This window comes from Adiantum capillus-veneris, chromosome 24 (genome assembly GCF_014529385.1).
Source record: "Adiantum capillus-veneris isolate H3 chromosome 24, ASM1452938v2, whole genome shotgun sequence".
Lineage (NCBI taxonomy): Eukaryota > Viridiplantae > Streptophyta > Polypodiopsida > Polypodiales > Pteridaceae > Adiantum > Adiantum capillus-veneris.
In genome coordinates, this window is record NC_140954.1 from 53,432,290 (window position 1) to 53,446,732 (window position 14,443).

Consider the following 14,443-nt stretch of genomic DNA (forward strand, 5'->3'; position numbering starts at 1 on the left):
TACTTTGCGTATGTTGTTTGCCTTGGTAGCTACAGAACACATGGAGTTGAAGCAAATGGATGTAAAGACAGCTTTCTTACATCCGGACTTGCACGAGGATTTGTACATGGAGCAACCAAGTGGGTTTGTTATTCATGGTTCAAAGAAGATGGTATGCCGACTTCTTAAGACCTTGTATGGGCTGAAGCAATCATCTCGTGAATGGTATCGTAAGTTTGATGCATTCATGAGTTCATTGGGTTATGTACGCAGTTATGAGGACCCATGCCTCTATACTCGCAAGGCTGCAGATGGTAGTCTTATTGTTTTGGTTTTGTATGTGGATGACATGCTGATCGCAGGGAAGTGTATTTCTGATGTGGATGCCTTGAAACATAGGCTACATGAGACCTTTTCCATGAAGGATCTTGGGGATGCCAGTCATATTTTGGGTATGCGGATCACTCGTGATTGTTCTCGCAAGATGCTCTTTCTTAGTCAGAAAGAGTACATTGACAGGGTGCTTGAGCATTTTCATATGGAAGGGGGGAAGGCCATTAGTACCCCGTTGCCTCCATATGTAAAACTCAGCCATGATGACTGCCCTCAGACAGATTTGGAGACTACAGAGATGTCTCAGATTCCCTATGCGTCAGCTGTTGGTTCCTTGATGTATGCCATGGTGGCTACGCGTCTAGATCTTGCTCATGCAGTTGGTGTGGTTAGCAGGTACATGTCTAACCCGGGCAAGCGTCATTGGGATGCAGTGAGAGGTATTCTCAGATACTTGAGAGGGACTTCAGAGTTGTCCCTATGTTATGGTGAGAAGGATATGTCTGTTTGCGGATATACAGATTCAGACTATGCAGGGTCAGTGGACTCAAGGAAGTCTACTAGCGGCTATGTGTTCACAGTTGCAGGTGGACCGGTTTCGTGGGCATCACGTTTACAGCCATGCGTTGCTTTGAGCACTACAGAGGCTGAATATATGGCTGCCACTGAGGCTGCCAAGGAGGCCGTATGGCTCTCACGACTAGTGGGAGATCTTGGTATGGCTTGTGATGCTCCGATTCTACATTGTGATAGCCAGAGTGCCATAGCATTGGCACGGAATCCTGTCTTCCATGCGAAGACAAAGCACATTGAGGTGAGGTATCACTTCATACGAGAGGTGCTAGAGGACAAGCGCATAGAGCTTGTCAAGGTACACACTGACGATAACCCTGCTGATCTACTCACGAAGTCGTTAGCCTCACAGCGGTTTGCACACTGCAGATCGCTGATGGGTATGGCTTGACTTCTTTTGCTGTACTTTGGCCACTTTAAAGGCACACTGCCTTTAAGTGGGAGATTGTTGGGTTAAAGGCCCGTGTGCCCGGCTGCCCGTTGTTCAGCCGCCCATGTACAGCCATTCATTTACTCATTCATAATAAATATACTCATAACTACACATTGTAGTGTGAGTACCGCCCCGCCACACACTGTGTCTATCTCCTTCTTCGTGTTGGCTCTCTGTGTGTGTGCTCTCCGATCCCAAAAACTCTGATTTTTTATGAGTTTTTGATGTCCAATTGGCTTGAAACTTGGATGGTGACTTGAACAAGGTGTGTACAAGGGATCTGATAGGTTTTGGTCAAGTTCTGAAGCTGAGGTACACCAATCGCGATTGGTGTTCTGGGCCTGTTTTTGGTGAAAACTAGATGGTCATGAACTCCTATGCTTGCCTAGCCCACTGATGATTTATTTTCAAGTTTGGACTTAAAATGAACAATTTAGAGCAATTTTTCACTATTTGACCATATTTTACTAAGTCTAACCATATTTGGTTTTCCTGATAATTTTGGTTGGATCCTGGAGTTAGTTGAAGTTAGTTTTAGAGCTCCCACTGCTCCCATGATGTTCTGCTACCATCAGCCTACTCCATTGTCTGATTTTGACCTTATCAGGCACTTTATACCCTGTCTTAGGAGGTTTTCCAGATTTGGGCATTTTTCAAGGATTTCTTGGATATCCATGTGATGTTTGAGCCTCCTTAAATGACCTGTTGGTTTTGGCATTGGCTCGGTTCCAATTCTAGCTTTGTGTGATCATTCGAGACTGAAATTACCATATCTGTACTTGTAGGAGATTCTGAGATCCATCCGAGGTTTTCTGCAACTGTCCTGACTCTTAGTCGGACAAGTGTTCCTTCCAAACCATCCATCATCGTTTTTAACCAGATTTTGGTAGTTGTAGGTCAAATTTTCCCTTTTTGGTTGTGTTTGACAAATTGGGTCCATTCCCTGAGCAAAATTTGTGCATTTTCCTTGAAATTTCAAGAGAGTGTACTTTTAATTGAGTTCCAAGCCTGTGCCAAACCAAAAGTTGCAAAACCTGCATCTGGGGGCATCGATCGCGATTATACCATGGAGGCCAAAATTGGTTTTGACACCAGCAGGTTGTAGGCGAGGCTGAGGGGAGGTGTTTTGCAAGATCTGTCCTAGTTTTTGTCAGGGAGGTACATCGATCGCGATCGGTGTACCACCACCAAATTTGGTTTTGACCACATGGCTTTGTTTCTGACCTTGTGGGGAGAACATTGATGTGTTTTGTGGCTGAAAAAAGTTTTGTATGGATGCCTCTAAGGGCCCTCGACCTCTTTGACCCGATTCGACTTTGATTCGATCCCTTCGCCCGTTTGTGCAATGATTCGCGCTTGCATGCATAATAGACTTGATCTTTACTTGATAGGGAACATACCTGTGAAATCTGGTGTGAAATGGTGGCTCCGACCGTCTGTACGGGGCAGAAACGTGACAGCTCGCTCTAGGTCAAAAAAGCTCTCTCCTTCTCTCTCAAAAGGTGAAAATGAACAATGAGCTAGAATTTGGCCTACCTGACCTATATCTTCCCGAGATTTTCATAACACAGGGTTGATTTTTCTCACTATTGATCCTGATTTAATCTGCATACCACTTGTGGGTCGAACCGTTTATCATTCCGGCGTCGTATGACCATTTGATGCGATTTTGGCGAAATGTAGTCATGATCATTGAGTCCGAAATTTGACATCTTCAAATTAGCTTCATATCTTCCATGCGTGATAACCTTATCATGATACTTCGGCGTTTGCTTCCAGAACTTGACTCCGACACTCGTGAGCGAGATTTTTTTTAAAATTTTTGATGTTTTATTAACGAAAATCAAACACAATAAAATGAAAATACTTATTAACTGGCAAACATTAGCCAAACTTATTATACTCACCCCTAAGCATATATTTTCTCTAGAAGCATCCCAATGCTCCGGACTTGTCATTACAACTCATTACTATGCTAGTCGGATGATACAAAAAAACCCGCTAAAAATGCCAGTTTTTTATCGAGTTTGTTCAAAACTGAACTCTAAATAATGAAAAAACACACACATTATGTACATATATACACATTGGACCCCTTAATGGCCCTAACTATTGCTAGATTCAGATTCATCAATTACTCCCCCCTTCCGTGTTTGAGTCGTCCCGGACGAAGGGTGGTGCATGTGCATGGGTTTTGAACTTTGTGTCTATGCATGGCCGTGTAATGTGGCCCTATTCTGATGGCTGATACAATGCGTTGGGTAACGACATGCTGTGCAAGATGTGGGAACTGAACGTAGTTTTCAGTGGCTTTTGATGGCGAGGGTAGCTGTTTATGGAACATGAGAGCTTGCAGTTGATTTGCTCTTTCCTTGATTGTGGGTGTTTTGCTGGCAACTATTTTTGGAACCCATTTATATGTGGTTTGTTGCTTTACAGATTCTGCTTTAGTTTTCACCGGTTTCCAGTGCCATTTGGAAGATTCAGGCTTCTTGTTTTGAGTTTTGGTTTTCCTTTCGAGCTCTGGCATTGAAACTCTAGTGTTATCTTTTTTTGGTTGCCATTTCCACTTTGAAGTAACTTCTGAAGGTTTTGGAGATGATGCTGCTTCCGTATGGAGTTTGTCCTTAGGTAGCCATATCTTGCTCGGTTTGTTGGTCAGCAATGATTTCTTTATCCAGACCTTCTGAATAACCTTTGGGGGTGTTTTTGGCTGAATAGCCGGTTGCTTATTGTCGATGGGGATACTTGGCCACGAGTGATCTGTTTTGGCGAATGGAGTCATATACACGTTAGAGTCGTATGTGTACCTTAACGCATGTTCTGACCATTCAGTGACTGCATTGTACCTTCTCATCCATGGAACTCCCAAGCATATTGATTCTCTGATTTCTCCGTCTTTCATGACGAAAAATTGATGAGGACAACTATTTCCATCAAGATTGATTGGTAAGTTTACTATCCCCAATGTTGGCATTGTGGCACCGTTTGCTGCCTGTAGATCACGTGGGATTGCACGAGGGGTTCATTTGTAAGCATCCTGTAAGTGGAGAAGTTGACCGCATTAACTCTTTCTCCTGTGTCAATTAATGCTCGCTGATACCTGCCATGCAGGAGTCTGACATTGATGCGAACATCGATTCCTGTTTCCCATTGCTCATCAGTTTGAATCATAGATAAAGGAATTTGAGCCGTGTCCGCTGGTGGAGGAAGTCTTTGTTGTTGTAAGTTTTTTTTTTAAAAAAAATCCTGACTTTGGCCTCCTCCTGCGCTTGAGCTTTTGTTTCTTTTGCTTTGTTCTTGCGCTCCTTCGCAGCGTGTATTTTGGCAAGCATCTCTGTGGTTAGTGGTAAGTTGTATTTCTTTAGTCTGCAACCACTAATCCAGTTAGGCATTTCCTCTCCCTCTAATGTCGCAAGTTTGATGGCACCACTAGATGATATGTGATGAATCACATAGGGTCCATTTCCTCGCTTTTTGAGTTTCCGGGAATGTTGTTTCAGGGTATACATTAAGACGTAATCCCCAGTAGCAAATTCCTTGCTGATAACATGTTGATCAAAGAATGATTTCATGTTTCGTTTTTGCATGTAGATTGATGCAACGGCTCTCAATCTAGTTTCATCCAGTTTTTCTAGGACATCTACCTAATTGGATAATTCATGGCCCGTCCATTCTAATTGTTTAGCGACTCGAAGCGTGGGAATAAGGAATTCAAGTGGCAAAATCGCTTGAATTCCATAAACCATGTTGAATGGAGTCGTTCCGATGGATGTTTTGTAAGCTACTCGATATGCCCATAAAGCTGAATGCAGCTTGTGATCCCAGTCAGCTCTTGATTCGCCGACAATTTGGTGAGAATTGTCACCAAAATTTTATTAGTACTTTCTGCTTGGCCGTTCGCTTGTGGGTGATAGGGGGCGGACTTCCTGTGAACTACCATGAATTCGTCCAATAGGAATTCGATCACTTCATTGATGAAGTGAGTGCCTCTATCGCTCACGAGCTCAATTAGTAAGCCATATATGGTGAAAATGTTCTCATACAAAAACTGTGCTGTCGTTTTTGCATCATTTCTGGCTATTGCTTTAGCTTCCACCCATTTTGTTAGATAATCTATTGCCACAATAATGTATTGAGCGTGCGTTTTATATCCCGGAGGCGCTATCGGTCCTACAAAATCTATTTCCCATTTCGCAAACGCTCTTGCCCCCATCATCGGCCTTAAGGGCATATCATCTCGTGCTCTCATCAAATCGTTTCACAAACTCTTCAACGTCCATGAATAGCGTAGGCCACCATATGCCTGCAATAAGAATTGCTTTGGCCTTTTTGTCAGTTGAGAAATGTCCACCAGCTTGTCCGTTGTGTGCTTGCTCTAAGATAGGAATGTATTCCTCTTCAGTCGCGCACATTCTCAATTGATGGTCTTTCCCCCAATTGTAAAGAGTGTCCTCAATGAGTACATAGTTTTCTGCCTCTTTCATGATCGTTTTGATTCGTGATCTACTCATCCCCTCAGGCAGTATCCTGGTGGTGAGGTATTCAACGATGTAGTTACTCCATCAGGGTGCTACAGACAATCTGAATAGAGTCGCGTGCTCTATTGGCCTTTGAAGCGTGCATTTAACACAAGATTTGACATGCATATGAACACTATGTTGCATTTTTGGCCAATACACACCCATTCTCATCAATCTCTGGTACATCTGTGCATGCCCCTTGTGAATTCTCGTTGTTTGTACATGAGCTTGGTTTAGGTACAATTCCCGTTCACTAGATTCAACACAAAGCCTAAGGATTTGATCGGATCCTTGTTTGTATAGCCTGCCCGCCAACATTACCAATGATCTGGATGCTGAAATGGTAGAGGGTTGTCTTGTCATATTCAAAGACCCGATAGTCAGCAAAGGAATTACGTCCTCGCTCCATCTTGGAACCATTTCTATGTTGAAAAGATATGCATCTGGCAAATCATCATCAACTCCTATAGGGTTTTCTCCATGCATCATTCTAGATAAATGATCCGTTCTTTGGTGTGTAGTTCCTTTCTTGACCACTACTGTAAAGTCAAACTCAAGCAGTATGATAAACCATCGAACAATCCTCCCCATACTGCAAGGTTTGTTTACTACGTACAACAGTGCTTGGTGATCAACGAAAAATAAAAATTTATTGGAAAGTAAGTAGTGTCTAAACTTTTTTACCGCATAGACCATACTCAATCCCTCCCTCTCAGTTGTCGTGTAATTCTTCTCTGCATTGTTCAATTGTCTACTGGAGTAACTTACTGGAAAATCCATGTTGTTCTCTCCAGGTTGTGCAAGTATGCATCCTATTGCATACGCTGATGCATCCACGTGAATGTAAAGATCTTTTCCCAATCCGGAGCCTTCAAAATTGGAGCGGAAATTAATCTCTGCTTCAACGTTTGAAAGGCTTCCTCGCACTCTTCTGTCCACTCAAATTTAGTTATCAGCGCGTAAAGTGGTTTTGCAATTATAGCGTATGAGTAGATAAATCTGCAATAATATCCACAATGACCCATAAATGCCTGTACCTCTTTCACCTTTACTGGTCGTGGTAGATCAACAATGACACTGATCTTCTCCATGTCTGTTGAAATCCCGTTTTTGGACACTATATGTCCCAATATTTTTCCCTGTCTTACCATGAAGACGCATTTTTCTGGATTCAGGCAAATCCGATACAGCCTGCATTTTTCGAACACCTTGGTCAAGTGCTCTATGTGCTCCAGTCTTACAAGGGAGTGAACGCACAAGTCATCCATGTAAATTTCTAAGAATTGTCTTAGATATTCTCTAAAAGCATGACCCATTAGCCTCTGAAATGTGGCTGGTGCATTTGTTAGGCCAAAAGCCATTACCCAGAATGCAAAAATACCCCATTCAGTTGCGAAAGCCATTTTGTGCTGATCCTCTGGCTTTATTGCGAGTTGGTTGTAACCCGAAAAGCCATCTAAGAAGCTATAAGCCTCTTTTCCTGCTACCCTTTCTATTACATGATCAGTAATGGGTAGGGGATAGTTGTCTCGAATTGTAGCAGCATTTACTTTCTTGAGATTGACGCACACTCTCAACTTTCCGTTTTTCTTCGGGACTACCACAATTGGTGAAACCCAATCGGTGTGCTCAATTTCGTAAATAAACTCTACCTCCTTAAGTTTATCTATCTCCTCCTTGATCTTTTTGGCAAATGTTTCATTGTAAGTATAGGGACGTTGTCTGCTGGTTTGGCGTCATTCTTAAGGGGTATCGTGTGTTGACAGATACTAGGATCCACCCCCTTAAGATCTTTGTACGACCACGCAAACACATCTCTATACTGTTTAAGAGTAGTTACCAAAAGCTTTTCCTCTTCTTCAGTAAGATCCGTGGCAATATATGCAGGTTTTGGATCTTCTCCTGGCTCCGCTAGATCTATTCGTTTGGCTTTTTCAGGACCGTCGCACGATGTACCCGGTTCCTTCAATTCCCTCATAGGTTGTTGCACTATGATTTTTCTATCTTGTATGGTATATTTCTTATAATGGGATGGTGCATCTATCTTGTCAGAACTCGTGTCCTCATTTGTTTCAAAGTTGGTCGTCCATATGTCTCTGAGGGTTCGCTTGAGCTTATTGTACTCTGTTTTCCTCTCTATTTTGGTCATTCCAAACCCTGTTTTCCTCTCCTTTTGCGACTTAGTCATCCGCGTTTCGTGTTTGTTCTTCTTGTTGTTTTTCCATGGTTTAGTTTTGGTAAACCGGCCAGTGACCTCGTCTTTGACACAATCCTCAGCTTTGACAAGCTTTAGATATCTCGTTCTGTCATTGACAAGAGGCATCGGATTATGCTTATTCGCCTTGATTTTCTCGTTCTCTTTGACTTATACCGCTCCTGTCGACTAGGTTTTTGGTTATAAAACTCGTAAAACCTGTCCTGTCTCAACCTATATTTTCAGTTCGTCTCTGATGCGCTTGATCTTTCATCATCAGCCTCTATCAGTTGGTTTTCATTGTCCAATGATGGAAGGTCACAGCATAGTGAATCCGTAAATTCCTCCTCTGTTTGAATCCTATCGTTCACTACACATACATCATCAATTATTCTTTTACACTCAGTCTCACGTGGAGGTTCTTCGTGTTCCTCGCTCTTCGACCCCGACTCAAGGATAACGCTAGCCATTTGCAACGTTACTAGGTCGTATCCTTCTTCGTCACAAAATTTCGTAGGTGTGCATTCGTTAACACATACGTCTAAAGTTGAAAATATTTGAGTCCACCCAAATGGCTCAAATAAATGTTCCAGGAAAGGTTCTCGGAAATATGCCTCGTCTTCGACGGATCTTTCCAGAACGCATTCCTCTCTGATTATCTCACCACAGTCAGATGCTCCACACATCCAGACATGAGCTTTTGTTTGCATCCATGCAGGTATTTCTTTTTCATTTACAGTGGTCGAATTAAATTCTTGCACTGGTGTTTTCGCAATGTCTCTATAGCTGTGATCCTTCATGTTGTTTTTCGTTATTAGCTCTTCGTGCCTTAGGTAGATTTGATCGTAACCCCAATCTTGTATCATTTGAGTTGACGCATGAATGGTCGTCCCAAAATAATGTCAAAGTTGTTCGTTTTTCTGAAATCCACCACGGCAAAGGTGTGCTCATAGTTAATTCCACACGAAGTTACAACTATTTGGTCCAGGATCCCCAATGGTCTCTCTACATACCCATCTGCGAGTTACAGTTTCATTCTAGTTTTCCTGAGAGCTGGACGGCCCCACTTCTCCAAATTTTCTTTGTAGCAATCGCCACTCCCGCTCCACTGTCTAGGATAGCTATTGTTTTTATATCCTGATATTCAACAGGTAATGTTGTGTTACCCTCCTCTCCTTCGCAGTAATCTCCGACCTTGTTTATGGGCACTGGTTGGGGTTTGGGTTGACTTTCCCATTTGTTCTCTTCTCCCGTAGGGTTTATCGAAAGAGGAATCTTTACTCCCTTGTGCTCCAAATGTTTCCCCATGTCTTGCCATAAGTGTGGTCTGACTCTCAAGAGTTTGGACAACGTGATTGTGCATGTTATAGGTGTCGACAACATATCTTGAAGACTCTTTGAGTCAACCATATGTGGGATAGTTCTCATCTGGGATGGAACTAACCTTATCTCCGATTGTGCCTTATGTTCACCTATAAATGAAGGCAGGGTTTTCAAGGATTGGGCTTTGCTTTCCATCGAAATTTCCGTTCCCGCATCCCCATACAAAGATTGTATATCGGCTGGATAAAATCCGTTATCCATGTTAATTTCAGGAATTGGAGCAGATTGTAACGTCGTGCTTCCATTCTTTCTGTTTCTAATGGTTTCCCATAAGTGTTGTGGCCATTGTTCTTCAACTTCTGGAATTGGCATCATCGTCATTGATTTAGCGTCATCAGTCGTGTTTGGCACAACTCGATGATCCAGTGGCAATACTGTTTCAGGTCTGGGTTTGTTTACTTGTTTTGGTTCATCGATTTTTAGTTTTTCTCGCTCTTTGTGAATCAATACTTCTTGTTCTGGGGTTCTAGCTATCTCAGGTTCCATCAACGCCTGGTGTGTCTCAATGAGGTGTTTACACATTTCCAAACGTTTCGTTTCCACTTCTGGTTGAGGATAAGTCAACCATCTCTGCTCTAAGGTTTGGTTTGTTTTTAGCCTTGCTTCGTATGCTCGTAATAGAGCATCTAACGGCTCTAGCACTTTGTCAACCAAAACTGATCCTCCTGAGGACGCTTTCCTCGGCTTGTTGTTGACCTCACTTGTCTTACTCTCTCTCTCTTGTTTGAGTTGCTCCTTCGTTTCATGCAACTCATTTTCATGGCAATTTGCGTTTTCAACCTTCTCGTTTTCATCCTGTCTCTTTTCGCCTTCCAGGATTTTCGCTGGGGTCTCACGGATAAGCTCTCATTCTCTGTGGGTATCGGCAACTCGACCTTTTCCTCCGTGGACTCGTCTTTCCTTAAGTCCTTGGCTTGGGATCTAGTTATCGCATTGATTTGGATCATTGGATTGGTTTCTGATCCGCTGCTTGCACTTGGTATCACCTCCACTATATTCATAGTCGCTTTTCCCTTGTTGTCCGGATTTTTTGGGCAATCTGGCAATATGTGATTCACACCACATCCGTCACAAAACCTGAAAATTTTCACTCTTTCACCTTTGAAAGGACAGTTACGCTCCCAATGATCCGTACTTCCACAACTATAGCACTGTCCAATTGGTGTTTGATTTTGAGGAGGTGGTCCCATAGGTTGTCCTACTCTATTAGGATACCCTCTTGGTTTGTAATTCTGGTTCGCAATGAACATTAACGTTCTCTCGTCTACCAAATATTGATCTCTCGAAGGTTGTGCTACATACGTTGGTGGTGCCATACCCTCGCTATTCCTCCATGGTTGATATGCTTCGTCTGCGTATATTTGTGATTCGAGTTCGGTTGCATAAGGCTCATTCGGTTCCTCGTAATAAGACACTTGAAGTGTACTATTCGTTCCTGGTGATGCTTCACAAGGTTGAGCGTATCTAATCATGGCCCTATTTTCCTGTGGTAATGGAGGTTGTTGACCCAACACTGGTTGAGGTCTGTCTGCTCCCGCTACCAAATTCATATTTGGTCCAACTTGATACCTTGGAGGAGGTGGTTGGGATGGTCCTGCTGGAGGTCCATACGGTCTTTCCCTCACATAATTTTTGTTATAAAAACACTCTTCAGTGTTATGATTCGTCCATTTCTGCTCTATGGCACACCATTTCAATACTCGTCCATTAGCAACTGGTGCTTTCGACTGTTGAGTGCACCACGGTGTCAGATGATCCTCCCCACATGTGTCACACTTCCTCGTCTGAGGCTGTCTCATCTCATATGTTGCTGCATTCTCTTTGTTACCTCCTCTATCAATTGATCAGCTACTGTCGGTATCAAGGATGCCTGGGCATCTTTCTTGGTAGAGGATTCGCTTTTAATCGATGAAGAGCCACTGGTTACTGAATCAGTATCCTCTGACACCTCCCCATATGCTTTGCAGTTATCGACAAGATATAACGCTTCCCTTGTAACCTGTTGAAACGTGCTACAGGCCTTCAAGTGAAGGTCCTTTTTCAAGGTTTCATTCCTAGGTCCTTCGACGAAGAGCACAGACAATCTCTCGTCCTGCAGTAATTCTCTCCTCGGGCACCTCTCAATGTATTGCTTGAATCTCAAGGTTGCTTCCTTCACTTTTTCATTCTCCCTTTGTTTAAAAGCGTATATCTGTGATAGAGTATTATGCTTTATACCCCGTTTTGAGAATTCTTTTGCGAACTCGCACAATACATGTTCAATATTCGGACAAGTTTCAGGGTTTAAAGGTTGAAACCATGTTAAGGCCGTCCCTTCCAAGGTCAGTTCGAATCCCTCGTATTGAGTATGGAAATCAGTGATCTGTTCCGCTCTTAAGACTTGCTTGAAAAGCGATACATGGGCATATGGATCCCCCGAGCCGCTATACTTCTTCGGCATGCACTTCGCTACTTGGGATGGCCTGATCCGTCTATGGTTTGCGGTCATTCTCATTGCTCCCATGTCTCGACTTAATCGTTCTCGTGCCTCGGGGAGGTTGTAGGTTGCTCTCGTTGGCTCACCCGCCCCAAATCTACTACTAGGAGGCAAATGTGATGGGATGGCTGCAAATGTCGGACCTACAGCCGTATGTATAGAGATAGGAACCATACTACCTCGATTCGTAGCCATCGATTCTCTCGAATGTAACGTTCCCATGGGGCTTGGCATCGAATAATGAGGTCGACTGAAAGAATCAGCTACATGAGTCCTCCCTCCACCTGTGGTCAACGATTCTAGCACAACAGATGTAGGTGCTGGTCTAAGAGGGCTTGGAGTGACATAGTACTGGTGAAGTGGTCCCCCAAAGTACGTATATCCCTCCAATTCTTTTTTATGGATTGCTGCATATCGTCTTCCATTTTTGTCATATGCGGAAATTTTCATTTCCGCTCCCTCTGTGTAGGTGAAGACATAAAGTCTTTTCCGCTCAGTCATCTCTCCGACGTAGGGTTCCTTGCATCTATAATAGAGATCTTGCTCTCCATTATTATACTTGTATGACCCCAAGTAGACATTATCTGTGTTGATTCGCATTGTTTCGTTTTCTCGCCTCAATTTCGCATTTGGTAAGCTCATTGTTGGAGCGCTTTCCTCATGTTCCTCGTCTATTTTGGCTTTTGTGCCCATCAATCCCCACTTGTCTACAATGTTAGGATTTAGGACTACCAAATACATGATACCCTCGTTATCTAGGTACCTGTCGCCGCTATAGATCACAGGCACTAAGTCCCTGAACTCGCTTGGTCTATCTTCTATTTTCACACAATAGCGGTCCATACCATCTTTGTATATCTTGGCACCTTGCTTGTTGTCATATTGATACTTGATGAACAATAGCTTTAGTGTGGCCGAGGGGTCTGATGGTCCTGCCGCCATGTTTTCTCTCCCATTTAGTTTTATTTGCCCCAAGTGTTCTGTGGAGTACTCGGAAGACCTCTCTGAAGAAGTATCAGAAATGACTTCTTCAAGGATCGGCTCTAACGGTCGTACTATCCCTTGGTTTACACTCTCCTCCGTTGACACGACACTCGTTTGATCTGCTAAATTTAGGTGTCTGGTGTTGATTTGTTTTCCCGATCTCAAAAACATGAAGAAAGTGGGATTTACTGACTGAATCCAAACCTCTTACCTGGAGATGGAGAGATCTTCCAATTCCAACGACTGCTTAGACTGTTACTTGACCGGTCTCTGCAAATGAATACACTGGATGGCTATGAGATCACTGTATCATTCCAACTGTTAGCATATTCAACACTTCAAAATGATCTCAACACAATTTTGCTTGCAAATTATTGACAATATGTCCAATTTGAGTTTTGACAACTCCTGGTATCTTGTATAACCTAGGTCTATGAACAGGTCAAAAATGAGCTAGATCAAGGCCAGAGGTACACTGATCGCGATCGTACTTATGAGCCCAAATCAGATGAAACTTTACCAGCTTGTTCACTAGGCTATTTTAAGACTACCAGCCAGATACTTTTGTATTTAGACTCAAAAAGGTCAAGTTTTTACCATTTCTTGGTTGGGAGTGTCTGTTTCACCCAAATTTATCAGTTTGACTGGATTTTGATGTTTGATTTGGGATTTGAAAGATACCAGGGGTTGTCCTGTGTACAGGCTATCCCTCTTTATGGTTCCTTCCCAGTTTTGATGTGTTTTGGTCAACTGAAAGTCAATTTCTAAGCCAGTTTAGCAATTTTTGACTTGAATCTGTATTCAGGTGGTTTGATAGGTATCTTGAGGTTTCTGGCTCTAGGTCCTTTAGGCTTTTATGCTTGTAAACACCTGGGGATTCCACAAATGAAATCTGGTCAAAATTTGGCACTTAGGTACACCGATCGCGATCGTACTTCTGAGCCCAAATCAGACCAAATTTCGCATGCTTGTAGACACTGATGTTTTAAGGCTATCCCCAAAGTCTTTTTGCATTTGGATCACCAAAAGTCAAGATTTTGCAGTTTCTGGGTCTGTCAGGCTAGTTTTACCCAAGTGGCCTGATTCCCTTGATTTTTGATGTTTTTGGGTGTGGTTGCTTTAGACAAACTTGTTTAGAATCTTATCAGGAAGGCACATGTCAAATTTTGTACACTTCTGGCACTGAGGTACACTGATCGCGATGGTAGTACTTGAGCCAAATCTGATGAAATTTTGTCTGCTCCCTCTGACAAGTGTTTCCTAGTGTTTTGTGCTACCACTTTGTGATTTGAATCAATATTAGTCCTGTTTGGTCAGATTTTCAGAATTTCAGAGTCTTATGGTTTTTTTGGCCAAGGTTATGGTTTTCTGGTTTTTTGACTCTAACTTTTGCCCCAAATCTGATTGGAATGTGATTTGCTTATCCTACTCCTAAGTACAGAACTGAAAAAACATAAGAAATTGAATCAAACAAAGCTAACACGACGGATTTCGGGTGAGATTTCAGCACTCAATCAAATTAGAGAAATTGAAGAGCAAAAATGCTTTTACACGTTCACTCACAG